Source organism: Nerophis ophidion, linkage group LG14 (genome assembly GCF_033978795.1).
Source record: "Nerophis ophidion isolate RoL-2023_Sa linkage group LG14, RoL_Noph_v1.0, whole genome shotgun sequence".
NCBI lineage: Eukaryota > Metazoa > Chordata > Actinopteri > Syngnathiformes > Syngnathidae > Nerophis > Nerophis ophidion.
The window spans coordinates 35,869,686-35,883,716 of record NC_084624.1 but is presented as its reverse complement, the minus strand read 5'-3'; the positions used below and the strand labels follow the sequence as shown (position 1 = coordinate 35,883,716).

General features: G+C 41.0%; 1 protein-coding gene and 1 long non-coding RNA gene across 3 annotated transcripts in view; one reads left to right on the top strand and one right to left on the bottom strand.

Annotated features, from left to right (window-relative positions):
* Positions 1-14,031, top strand: part of pth1r (parathyroid hormone 1 receptor) — a 213,176-nt gene that overhangs the window by 31,289 nt on the left and 167,856 nt on the right. The window lies entirely within an intron of this gene.
* Positions 200-14,031, bottom strand: part of LOC133568956 (uncharacterized) — a 32,785-nt gene continuing 18,953 nt past the window's right edge. Inside the window, exons 3-4 of the long non-coding RNA XR_009809712.1 lie at positions 508-607; positions 200-406 (exon numbers count right to left, since the gene is read on the bottom strand). This is a non-coding gene — a long non-coding RNA (uncharacterized LOC133568956). The remainder of the gene's footprint in view (positions 407-507; positions 608-14,031) is intronic.

The following is a 14,031-nucleotide window of genomic DNA, read 5'->3' as shown; positions in this document are numbered from 1 at the left end:
TCGTTGTGTCCTGAGCAAGGCACTTCACCCTTGCACCTGATGGGTGCTGGTTAACGCCTTGCATGGCAGCTCCCTCCATCAGTGTGTGAATGGGTAAATGTGGAAGTAGTGCCAAAGCGCTTTGAGTACCTTGAAGGTAGAAAAGCGCTATACAAGTACAACCCATTTATCATTTATTTATTTATCATTGATCGTTTATAAATGGAGTTCGGAGAGGAAATGACGCCAGAAAGACCGTGCCCAACACAGGAAGTGACTTTAGAAAGAACGTGCCACAGCCAGCTTCATAATAAAGCGGTTTCGTAACTCGGAGCTAACCACTGGAAATATGGAGGTGAGTCATCCAGACATGCCCGTGTTTCTCCTTCCGTCTGTACAGACACTTGTTGAAATCACACACGAATACCTTAAGAGAAGAAAACGCGCAAATGCAGCTATTTCAGATACAACACATCTCAGACGCCAAGAGAACTTTCAAATGGCCAGGTCAGCTGTGTTTCTACTTACCTAAAAATGTTGTCCATTTGTCGAAGGAGAGACAACGACAATGTGGGCTCCTGTAGATGTGGTAGTGTGTGCTTTGTATTACCTGGCTGTCCAGAGAAGACTATGAAAAACGAAAAATGCTGTTGGATTGGCAAAGCAGACTGTATCAGTTATTGTCCGCCATGTATGTCGCGGACTCAACGTCTCGGTCCAGAGTATATATCCATCCATCCATCCATCCATTTTCTACCGCTTATTCCCTTTCGGGGTCGCGGGGGGCGCTGGCGCCTATCTCAGCTACAATCGGGCGGAAGGCAGGGTACACCCTGGACAAGTCGCCACCTCATCGCAGGGCCAACACAGATAGACAGACAACATTCACACTCACATTCACACACTAGGGCCAATTTAGTGTTGCCAATCAGAGTATATAAAGTCACCAAAAACGAATGGACAATGAAGGTGAAGGCAAAAGAGTGAGGAGTGTCCTGACCAGATATCTAGATCGCAAGATTGATTGATTTCAAATGTTCTTTATCACATTATTTACTTAAAGGCCTACTGAAATGAGATTTTCTTATTCAAACGGGGATAGCGGGTCCATTCTATGTCTCATACTTTATCATTTTGCAATATTGCCATATTTTTGCTGAAAGGATTTAGTAGAGAACATCGATGATAAAGTTTGCAACTTTTGGTCGCTAATAAAACAGCTTTGCCTGTACCGGAAGTAGCAGACGATGTGCGCGTGACGTCATTGGTTGTAGAGCTCCTCACATCCGCACATTGTTTACAATCATGGCCACCAGCAGCTCTAGCGATTCGGACCGAGAAAGCAACAAATTCCCCATTAATTTGAGCGAATGATGAAATATTCGTGGATGAGGATAGTGAGAGTGAAGGACTAGATAAAAAAATGAAGAAAAAAAGATGAGGGCAGTGGGACCAATTCAGATGTTATTAGACACATTTACTAGGATAATTCTGGAAAATCCCTTATCTGCTTATTGTGTTACTAGTGTTTTAGTGAGATTATATGGTCATACCTGAAACTCGGAGGGGTGTGGTGACCGCCAGTGTCTCTGAGGGAAGCAACGGAGGAGCCAAGAGAGTCGCAGCTGCCTCTTTGACAGCTGCAGGAGGAACGACACAAACTCCACTCATGTCTACGGTAAGAGCCGACTTATTACCACAATTTTCTCACCAAAACCTGCCGGTTGACATGTGGTATAGAACCATGTTCGCTTGACCGCTCTGTTCCGTATTAAAGCTTCACCGTCATCTTTAGGGAATGTAAACAAAGCCGACTGCAATACACCGCTTTCCACCAACATTTTCTTCTTTGTAGTCTCCATTATTAATTGAACAAATTGCAAAAGATTCAGCAACACAGATGTCCGGAAATCTGTGTAATTATGCGATTAAAGCAGACTACCTATAGCTTGGATTGGGCTGGAAGAACATGTCCGCTACAACCGGTGATGTCACGCCCACGCGTCATCAATCCACGACGTTTAACAGGATAATTTGCGGAAAATTTAAATGGGCAATTTAGTAAACTAAAAAGGCCGTATTGGCAGGTGTTGCAATGTTAATATTTCATCATTGATAAATAAACTATCAGACTGGGTGGTCGGTAGTAGTGGGTTTCTGTAGGCCTTTAAAGAGTTTATTGATTTATTATGGCTCAGGTGTGATTCACTACAATAGGGCCCCACAGCACACTAGATTCCAGTTAATTGAAATACCACAACACTGGATATTGTTCAGATAAGTTCTTAAACGTAACTTTCACACAAAGCAACACTGAAGGTGACTATGACGAGCACAGTTTCTGCGCATGCGTACTAGGTCGCGTTGCGCCGGCGAACTGAAAGGGCAAAGGGGCCCTTAAACGATCATTGTGTGTGTGTGTGTGTGTGGACAACAATAAGGTTAGGCGGAATTTACCCAGGATAACCTTAGCAGGCATAGTGTAGAAGGGGCCTGAGATGTGGCCTGTTGCGGATGATGTGAAGTCTAACTTTAGTGTAAGCTTACACAATCAATGATTGGCATCCATTGTCACATACTGTATCGGTAACCATTGGAGTGGCAAAGCAACGCTAATTGCAACATACGGCAGTGAAGCGTAGTGATGAAAGCCAGTATTAATTAGTTGGCGTTCCGTGTTTGATGTCTATGTAAAAAACTAAAAAAGGGGTAACTATAAAAGCCTACTGAAACCCACTACTACCGACCAGGCAGTCTGATAGTTTATACATCAATGATGAAATATTAACATTGCAACACATGCCAATACGGCCTTTTCAGTTTACTAAATTGCGATTTTAAATTTCCCGCGAGGTATCCTGTTGAAAATGTCGCAGAATGACGACGCGTGAGCGTGACGTCACCGGTGGTAGCGGACATGTTCTCCCAGCACCACTCACGACTAAAAGTAGTCCGTTTTCATCGCATAATTACACAATATTCTGGACATCTGTGTTGCTGAATCTTTTGCAATTTGTTCAATTAATAATGGAGACTACAAAAAAGAACGATGTTGGTGGAAAGCGGTGCATTTCGGCCGGCTGTAGCAACACAAACACAGCCGGTGTTTCTTTCTTTGTTGTGAAGCTTTAATATGGAACAGAGCGGTCAAGCGAACATGGTTCTACCACATGTCAACCGGCAGGTTTCGGTGAGAAAATTGTGGTAATAAGTCGGCTCTTACCGTAAACATGAGCGGAGCTTGTGTCGTTCTTCCTGCAGCTGTCAAAGAGGCAGCTGCGACTTTCTTGGCTCCTCCATGGTTCCCTCAGAGACACTGGCGGTCACCACACTCCTCTGACTTTCAGGTACGACTATATAATCTCACTAAAACACTAGTAACACAACAGGCAGATAAGGGATTTTCCAGAATTATCATAGAAAATGTGTCTAATAACATCTGAATCGCTCCCACTGCCCTCGTCTTATTTTTTTTTTCTTCTAGTCCAGGGGTGTCAAACTCAAATACAGAGTGGGCCAAAATTTAAAACTGAACAAAGCCGCGGGCCGAGGTTGAACAAATTAACATTTTAATAGGGACCCAAACAAGTTTTGCATTGAATATTGAACAAGCAAGGCTTATATAACTTTATAGTGACATGCAAAATCGAGTTTCAAATAATAATAACAAAAAAATATCAATGGCATATCAAATAAAATTTAAATAAAAATGTAATGCCTCTTTTGGGCGGTGGGGTTGATGTGGACGGGGTTTGGTGATAGCGGGGGGTGTATATTGTAGCATCCCGGAAGAGTTAGTGCTGCAACGCATTCTGGGTATTTGTTCTGTTGTGTTTATGTTGTGTTACGGTGCGGATGTTCTCCCGAAATGTGTCATTTTTGTTTGGTGTGGGTTTACATTCTGGCGCATATTTGTAACAGTGTTAAAGTTGTTTAGACAGCCACCCTCAGTGTGACCTGTATGGCTATTGACCAAGTATGTCTTGCATTCACTTGTGTGTGTGTGTGTATAAGCCGCATATATTATGTGACTGGGCCGGCACGCTGTTTGTATGGAGGAAAAGCGGACGTGGAGACAGGTTGTAGAGAACGCTAAAGGCAGTGCCTTTAAAGCCCACCCCAAATATTCTTGTCCCGGATGAAATTTGGGAGGGGCACTGAACTTCGGGAGTCTCCTGGGAAAATCGGGAGGGTTGGCAAGTAAGAGTATTAGCGGTGAATGCGGTGTTACAGCCGCGGGCCAGCTCTAATGTTATTTTGATATTGCCTCAAGGGCCAAGTGAAATTACACGCCGGGCCAAATTTGGCCCGCGGGCCGGAGTTTGACACCCATTTTCTAGTCCTTCACTCTCACTATCCTCATCCACAAATCTTTCATCCTCGCTCAAATTAATGGGGAAATTGTCGCTTTCTCGATCCGAATCACTCTAGCTGCTGGTGGCTATGATTGTAAACAACGTGAGGATGTGAGGAGCTCTACAACCAGTGACGTCACGCGCACATCGTCTGCTACTTCTGGTACAGGCAAGGCTTTTTTATTAGCGACCAAAAGTTGCAAACTTTATCGATGTTCTCTACCAAATCCTTTCAGCAAAAATATGGCAATATCGCAAAATGATGAAGTATGACACATAGAACGGACCTGATATCCCCGTTTGAATAAGAAAATCTCATTTCTGTAGGCCTTTAGGTAGTGATATTCTATGCAAGGCTTTGATTTTTCACCTCATCTCTGCAGTGTGGGGGATGTCATGGCAGCATGTAAAGAAGTTGGGTCGACTGTTGTGCGTGTCATTATACGTTCAGTTCCCATTTACGTTCAAACGGTTCAGCGTGGCCTTGATCATGAGTCTCTCATATCAGGCCTATTATTTTGACAGCAGAGCTCTGCCAGGTTCGATTTTAATATACGTTCTCTCTCTACTTGCGTTCATTTTCTCAACTTTACATTTGAAGCAGACCTGCGATGATTGTAACCCTCATTTAACACATGCCTGTGTGGTCGAAATATGACTGTTGCCCAACAGTCACGTGGATAACCCATTTTTTGAGTCGGTGTATGAAGGCATTCTCAGATTGCAATTTAAACCTTCCACGCCCCACCCTTTCCAAATTTATCAGAATGAATCTGTTGAAAATATATATCTCGCAGACAAACACCATGTCAGATATTGTTGGTATTAGATTAAAATAATACTGATTTATCTTCTGTTTTATCAAAAAAAGTTATGTCACACAGGTGCTTTGTTTTTCATCCGAGTTTCGGCTAATTTAACTTGTACTTACTAGTGCATTTGACATTTGTAAAATGTCAAAGACAAATAAACATGGAAGTATAGACATAGCGAGCAGCACGGTGGAAAAAGGGGTTAATGCATCTGGCTCACAATACAAAGGTCCTGAGTAGTCCTGGGTTCAATCCCGGGCTCGGGATCTTTCTGTGTGGAGTTTGCATGTTCTCCCCGTGACTGTATGGGTTCCCTCCGGGTACTAACGTTTCCTCCCACCTCCAAAGAAATGCACCTGGGGATAGGTTGATTGGCAACACTAAATTGGCCCTAGTGTGTGAATGTGAGTGTGAATGTTGTCTCTCTAGCTGTGTTGGCCCTGCGATGAGGTAGCGACTTGTCCAGGGTGTACTCCGCCTTCCACCAGAATGCAGCTGAGATAGGCTCCAGCGACCCTGAAAAGGACAAGTGGTAAAAAATGGATGGATTGTGAAATAAGTGTGACCAGTAGATGGCAGTCAAACACAAGAGATCCATGTAGACTGTAATATGATGGCAGTCAAACATAAGAGATACGTGTAGACTGCAATATAACTCAAGTAAACAACACCAACATTTTATATGTTCCATTAAAAATATACAACATTATACACGGCGCTCAAAAATTGTACGAGTCCGCTTTTGTAGTCCGTGACGACACCGTAGTCGATAAACTTCTTCTTTTTCTGTATATTTTTATTATAGAATATTCATCCTCCACTGTTGCCATTTCTAATATAAAATAGTTTAAAGTTCTTACTTATATCTGTCAGTAAACTCGCCATGAAAGCGCTAAAACATACCGGTGTAGTGAGTTTACATTAATTACCCAAGGAACTTTGGATATGAGAGAGTTCCGTTTAGACGTTTCTGATTTAAGTAAAGTCTAAATGTCATTAGGACTGTTAGCTCCATCTTTTGACACTTCTTCCACTCCCGTCCTTGCACGCTACACCGCTACACCAAAGATGACGAGGAGAAGACGCTGCCGAAGGTGAACCACGTAAATAAGACCGCCCACAAAATGGTGCATCCTGAAGAGACTGTCAGAAAGCGGCTTGAAGATGGTCTGTAAAATATAATCTATGCCACATTTTGACCAAAGAACCACCATTACATGTTATGTAGACCACAAGGAAGTCTTTCACATTTCGAAAAAAAAATTATAATATTGACTCCCTTTGAAAATAGATCGAATATAGACCATTCATCGGCAGTGCGCCTTATATGGTCCAGAAAATACAGTACTAAAAATGCCTACCTTAGTACAACTGTCAATTTGGGACATCACAAATGGCCCATTGTTAAAAACAAGACGTCAAAACAGCATTCAGAAGCCTCCAAAACTGCATGCAAGCTCACACCCAATTACATTAACCTTTTGATTTGACGCTTTTGCATTTTTTCAAACAAGTATCCAACATTTTACAACGTTTAGAAGTCAGGAAAGAGGATAATCCTCCTAGGTTCCCTTCAAAGAAGATCAATTGTTCTCAGTTTACTTCATGCTATTTCTTCCATATGATCTGAGAGCTGCAGGAAGCGTGTCAAGATTTGTAGCCTCCATCTAGACCACATTATGTGCATGTCATCTGTGACATTATGGGATGTCTGATGTCGGGAAAACATCTCGAGCTGCAAGCCGTCGATAATTGTTTAACCACAGGAAACATGCAGCTCTGTGGCGGCGGTGTTCATATCCCGCTCTTACTTTTTGAGTGAAATTTTTCTGAAATCCACCAAAAATAACATATAATTATGTGTGCTGGACTGTGAAGGAGTGGAGTTCAGCTGCAGCTTGAAGGCTGAGGCTGGGCACAGATGGTATTTACACCCTCAAACTATGGTCAGGACGGTATTCCTCCATCCAAATGAGATGATGTGGTCGGCACATTTCAATACTTTAATCACATGGATTCAAGACTAGGATGTTTAAGAACTCCCTTTGTCTGAAAAAAAAATAATAATAATAAAATATATATATATATATATTCTACATGAAAATTAGGGGAAAATTGTGTTTGTTATTTTTTTCTTTGTGTTACTAATCAATTTGGAGTGTGGGGTCAGATGACACAGGGGAAAGGATGGACATGTCCCCCTCACATTCATCATGATAGCAATCCCTGGCAGAGAGATTGTGTACTAAAAATGCACACATTAGTACAGCCATTAATTTCTCAAGGAAAAACTGTTTAAATCAGGGGTGTCAAACGTACGGCACGCGGGCCGGATCAGGCCCGCAAACAGGTTTTATCTGGCTCGCGTGATGACTTTGCCAAGTATTAAAATGAGCTGTTTTTTCTTGTTTGTTTTTTTTAACAAAATAAACTACTGTTCTAAATGTGTCCATTGGATGTCCCAATAGCAATTCTGTTTGGCAAGCAAACGGTTTATACCGGGGCCAAGCAAGAGGTACACGGTAAAGGGTGACTTTGGCTCCTCCTCCTCCACCCACATGAAACTTAAAACCTGTCGTTTTACGTCTTCTGCTTCAAATACATCATTTGGCACCTTCGTTGCCCCAGAATGTCTCTGTTAGAGAGGCGCGGATAGGCAATTATATCATCCACAACCGCATCACCAAAGTAGTCATCCACCCGCCGTCCACCCGAACCAACATTTTATCAGAACCGCAACCGCCCGCTGAAATACATCAGAGGTCGGCCAACTTTAACACTCACAAAACTATTTAAACCCGTTTCACAGAGTAATGAAGACAATTGGAGCCGCTAACGTTCTCGCGAATATACAATGGCGTTCATCCTGATGACAAGAATATGGGCGTGCTGTGAAGCCATTGCCTTTGACACCTTCAACAACATGTACAAACTGATTGTTAGTCCGGCAACATGTGTGCAGCTTCCGCGATCACACGTACAAGATTGAAAGGCATACAGTGTTATACAGAGTACACTGATGGTTGTGATATAAACAACTTTAACACTTACTAATAGGCGCCACACCAAACAAGATTGACAAACACATGACAAATGATGTATTTGATACCTAGAAAAATTCACATGTGTTTTTTTGTTCAATCCCAGAAAGACTGTGACTTGAAGTATGATCCTGGCTTTGTAGATACACTGAGACCGAGTCTAAGCTCCTTTTGTTTTTGAAGCTGCATCCATATCCTCAGAATTTTCAACGAACTGGAAGGGTTTTGTCCAGAGGATTATTTGTGATTTGTACGTTTTCAGAATGTGCTTGTTCTATTTTTGGCCGAAGTAAAACAACCTGGAGTTGTCTTTATTTCTAAGTTATCATGCCATGATTTTACTATAGCAGCCCACTTGGGAATAGATTTTCCTCCATGCGGCCACTGAGCTAAAATGACTTTGACACCCCTGGTTTGGATGTTACGAGAACACAAACAAACATACTTCTCATTAAAAAAAAAAAAAGAGTCATAGTCTTCCGAGAATGAAGTTGTAGTTTTAAGAGATGAAATATGTACATAGATAGATAATACTTTATTGATTCCTTCAGGAGAGTTCCTTCAGGAAAATTAAAATTCCAGCAGCAGTGTACAGAGTTGAGATCAATTTAAATAAAAGTAAATAATGGGGGTTTAAATGGAAACAAAATAGAGAAAATAGAGATGTAACCTTATATTTGTGACTAGAAGAAAACGTTATAGACCTGAAGTTGTATTATTACGAGAATCACGTTTTTCTCGGAAAAGTGAAACAAGAATAACTTTGTAACACCCCTCGCTTAAACACTATAATTTTATTCCTGCAATATGACATGTTTTACCTCATAAAAAACAAGTCATTTTTAAGGCAGTTTGACTGTCGTTACTGTGAAGGGTGTACACCGCCTTCGACCCAAATGCAGCTGGGATAGGCTCTATCACCCTCCTCGACCCCGAAAGGGACACATGGTCGAAAATGGATAGATAGATGGCTGCCATCAGCGGCCTTTTAACATTTTTACCTGAATTTTGCTGGGATCAGCTCAGCGGTGCGGCTCACATCTGTAAACTGTGATGGGTTGAATTGGCTTTAACACAACCACTCATTATGATGAGTGTTTCATATGTGATAAAAACCACTAATGTGATAATGAGTATAATGCCTTGGTTATCTATTTGCACAGGCGTTGGAAGCATCGAGTGGACTGGCGCGGTAAAGGCTCTGCAGTGGGCCGTGTTTGGCTCAGGAAAAGGCTTGTTTTCTTGACTTACTGTGACCTTTTTGGTTTTTTTTCTGAGCCATTCCATCTGTAGGACGGCAGAGTATCTGTAACTCTGTCACTATTACACTCGTTTTAGTGGATCTTCTTCGCCTGACTCACTTAATTGGGACCTTTAATTAGGATGCACGAATGACATAAAGGGAAGTACAAAATAAACCAATTAAAATGATGCTTCTGTTTGAATTGCAATATTAATGGTTTCCTTCTTTCATAATTAGCTCAGTTGCCGCCTGTTAGGTTTCCAGTCCAATATTGACGTCATACAGTACAATTAAAATCCTCGTACAGTACAAATAAAATTAGCTCAGTTGCCGTCTGTTAGGTGTCCAGTCCAATATTAAAGGCCCACTGAAATGAGATTTTCTTATTTAAACGGGGATAGCAGGTCCATTCTATGTGTCATACTTGATCATTTCGCGATATTGCCATATTTTTGCTGAAAGGATTTAGTAGAGAACATCGACCATAAAATTCGGAACTTTCGGTGCTAAGAGAAAAGCCCTGCCTCTACTGGAAGTCGCAGACGATGACGTCACATGTTAATGGCTCCGCACATCTTCACATTGTTTCTAATGGGAGCCTCCAACAAAAACAGCTATTCGGACCGAGAAAACGACAATTTCCCCATTAATTTGAGCGAGGATAAAAAATGTATGTTTGAAGATATTGATAGCGACGGACTAGAGAAAAAAAAAATGCGATTGCATTAAGACAGATTCAGATGTTTTTAGACACATTTACTAGGATAATTCTGGGAAATCCCTTATCTTTCTATTGTGTTGCTATTGTTTTAGTGAGTTTAACAGTACCTGGTAGTCGGAGGGGTGTGTTGACGCGCAGTGTCTCAGGGAAGTCGACGGCAGCTTTATGGGCGGCACAAGCTCAGCTGATCTCCGGTAAGAAGCGACTTTTTAACCACAATTTTCTCACCGAAACCTGCCGGTTGACATTCGGTCGGGATCCATGTTTGCTGTGATCAATAGTAAAGTTTCACCTCCGTGAATTTTAAACAAGGAATCACCGTGTGTTTGTGTGGCTAAATGCTAAAGCTTCCCAACTCCATCTTTCTACTGTGACTTCTCCAATATTAATTGAACAAATTGCAAGGGATTCAGCAACACAAATATCCAAAATACCGTGTAATTATGCGGTTAAAGCAGACGACTTTTAGCTGTGTGTGTGCGCAGCGCTCATATTTCCTAACAGCCCGTGACGTCTTGCGTACACGTCATCTTTACGCGACTTTTTCAAGACGAAACTCCCGGGAAAATTAGAATTGCAATTTAGTAAACTAAAAAGGCCGTATTGGTATGTGTTGCAATGTTAATATTTCATCATTGATGTATAAACTATCAGACTGTGTGGTGGGTAGTAGTGGGTTTCTGTAGGCCTTTAAAGTCATAAAGTACAGTAGTGCATAAAACATAACATCCATCCATCTTCTTCCGCTTATCAGAGATTGGGTCGCTGGGGCAGCAGCCTAAATAGGTAAGCCCCGACATCCCTCTTCCCAGCCACTTGGTCCAGCTCCTCCCGGGGATCCCGAGGCATTTTTAGGCCAGCCGGGAGAGATAGTCTTCCCTGTGGCCTACTACCGGTTGGACATGGCTCGAAACACCTCCCTAGGGAGGAGTTCGGGTGGCATCCTGACCAGATGCCCGAACCACCTCATCTGGCTCCTCTCGAGCATAACATAACATACAGAATGTGCTAAATGCTAACAATATACATGCTAAAAAACAGTAATCCTATTTTGTTGTGTAATATAAAACATATCAGCAAGTTTTTATAGCAAAAAAGCACTCAGTTATGTTGCTCCCTGGTCATGGAATGACATCCAGAAAGATCTGAGGTTGCCAGAATTGATCACTTTGGGGTTTAAAGGCCTACTGAAATGAGATTTTCTTATTTAAACGGGGATAGCAGGTCCATACTTGATCATTTCGAAATATTGCCATATTTTTGCTGAAAGGATTTAGTAGAGAACATCAACGATAAAGTCCGCAACTTTTGGTCGCTAATAAAAAAGCCTTGCCTGTACCGGAAGTAGCAGACGATGACATCACCCGTGTAAGGGCTCCTCACATCCTCACATTATTTATAATGGGAGCCTCCAACAAAAAGTGCTATTCGAACCGAGAAAATGACAATTTTCCCCAATTAATTTGAGCGAGGATGAAAGATTTGTGGCTGAGGATATTAATAGCGAAGGACTAGAAAAACAAAAAAACTAAAAGTAAAAAAACCAAAAACAAAACACATTTGCTAGGATAATTCTGGAAGATCCCTTATCTGCTTATTGTTTTAATAGTGTTTTAGTGAGAATTTAAAGATTGTAAAGACATACGTCGAGGTCGGATGGCTGCGGTGAACACGCAGTGTCTCAGAGAGAAGCCGAGGAGCCAAGCTCACAGCTGCCTTTTAAACAGCTGATATATATCACAATTTCCCCATCCAAAAACATGCTGGTTGACATAGAGAAAACATGTTCGCTTGACTGCTCCGCTTCACAACAAACAAAAAAACACCGGCTGTGTCTCGGTGCTAAAGACAGCTGCAATCCACCGCTTTCCACCAACAGCATTCTTCTTTATAGTCTCCATTAATAAATGAACAAATTGCAAAAGATTCAGCAACACAGAAGTCCAAAATACTGTGTAATTACGCCATGAACAGAGACTACTTTTAGCCGTGTTGGGTGCAGCGCTAATATTTCCTTACAGTCCGTGACGTCACGCGTACGCGTCATCATTCCACGACGTTTTCAACATGAAACTCGCGGGAAATTTAAAATTGCAATTTAGTAAACTAAAAAGGCCGTATTGGCATGTGTTGCAACGTTAATATTTCATCAGTTTTACTAAATCGTTTTCAATTGTTTTTGATTTGTTGTGGTATGAGTGCTGTTGTTCTGTTGTAGTGTCTTGTTGTAATTATTATTGTAATTTGGTTTGTTCCGCCCTCTTTGTCAGGTCGCTCTTGAAAAAGAGATGTTTTAAATTTCAATGAGTCGATACCTGGTTAAATAAAAAAACATTTAATTGAATAGCAATGTGCGAAAAATTGGCCACCGATAAGTATTAGACTATTTTAATGAAAAAGTATAAGATCGCTGTTGCAATTATTGCCTTTTAATGCCGATCACAAACGTCTATCCGCTCTAGCTGACACTGTATTTATTTCTATTTCCCCAACAAGCAACTAGGAACTAATTATGTTTCATACTATTAATACACAATGTGGAGCCGCTCACCTAAGCCAATAATAATCACCTCCATTACGGAAATGACCTGAATCTCTATCTTAAGTATCCTTGTGGTTAGAGTCTCCGCCCTGAGATTGGTAGGTCGTGAGTTCAAACCCTGGCCGAGTCATACCAAATACTATAAAAATGGGACGCGTTACCTCCCTGCTTGTACACTCAGCATCAACGGTTGGAATTGGGGGTTAAATCACCAAAAATGATTCCCGGGTGCGGCCACTGCTGCTGCTCACTGCTCTCCCCTTACCTAAAGGAGGGTAATCAAGGTCAAATGCAGAGAATAATTTGGCCAAACCTAGTGTGTGTGTGACAACCATGGGTACTTTAACTTATTAAGTATCCCTTATAAATATCAAGTACTATTATCACTGGAAGACGAGGCTAATCATGTTACACACACAGGAGTAAGCATGCTAATAGCTAAGCTAACATAGCCTAAAACAAGACCAATACATAAGTGCAAAGTGAAGTTTAAGGAATGTAAATATAAGTGTGTTCGAGCAGCGATTAACCTTATATTAACAAGTAGATTTATAATAGTCTCGAGAGCGGATAATATAACAATTTTTGGTGTGTCATCAGTGTTGCAGCCAGTGCACGACATGTAAGAGGAGGGCGGATACATCCATGAACTGGTGGTAGTATGTAGTATCGAGGGTAGTATCAGTGAATGATTGATACTAGAGTGATTAGGTTGATATTTTTATTTTCTCAAAATCTTTTCTTTGTTGTTTTTATTCACGTTCACAAACGCGTGGAATCATTCTCTGCACACAGGAAAAACTTTGAGGGCAAAAACCAAATGATTTCGTCGTTTTTGATTTTGCCTTGTTATTGTGTTCTATTGACAATTGTATAAAAGAGAATAAGGAACAAGTTGAAAATTTATAACGAGTGTAAAATATACTCAAGAGAATAATGAAATATTGTGATCGATATCGGTATCTCTTGGATGATCGAAAGCATAAAACCCAGATCAAAACGTCCCTTGCCTTGAATAAACTTTCATTATTTTTTTTAACACACAACTGTGTGTTTTAAAAAAAAAAGTGTGTTAAAAAAAAGTGTGTTAAAAAATATGTCGTTAGTGTCGATGGTAAAGCTATTTGTGGATGTACCGATAAACGGTATTAATAACTGCTGTTAAACTCCCGACGATTAGTATTTTAAAATAAAATTGTCAAAAAAATGAGATTGATAACTGCACTTCAATAAATTCATAGAGTGAGGCCAGATCGCGAGCTTAAATTCTAACATGAAAACAAAACACATTAACGTCTTTCCCCATTAAAAAACATATTCTAGATATGTATCAACACA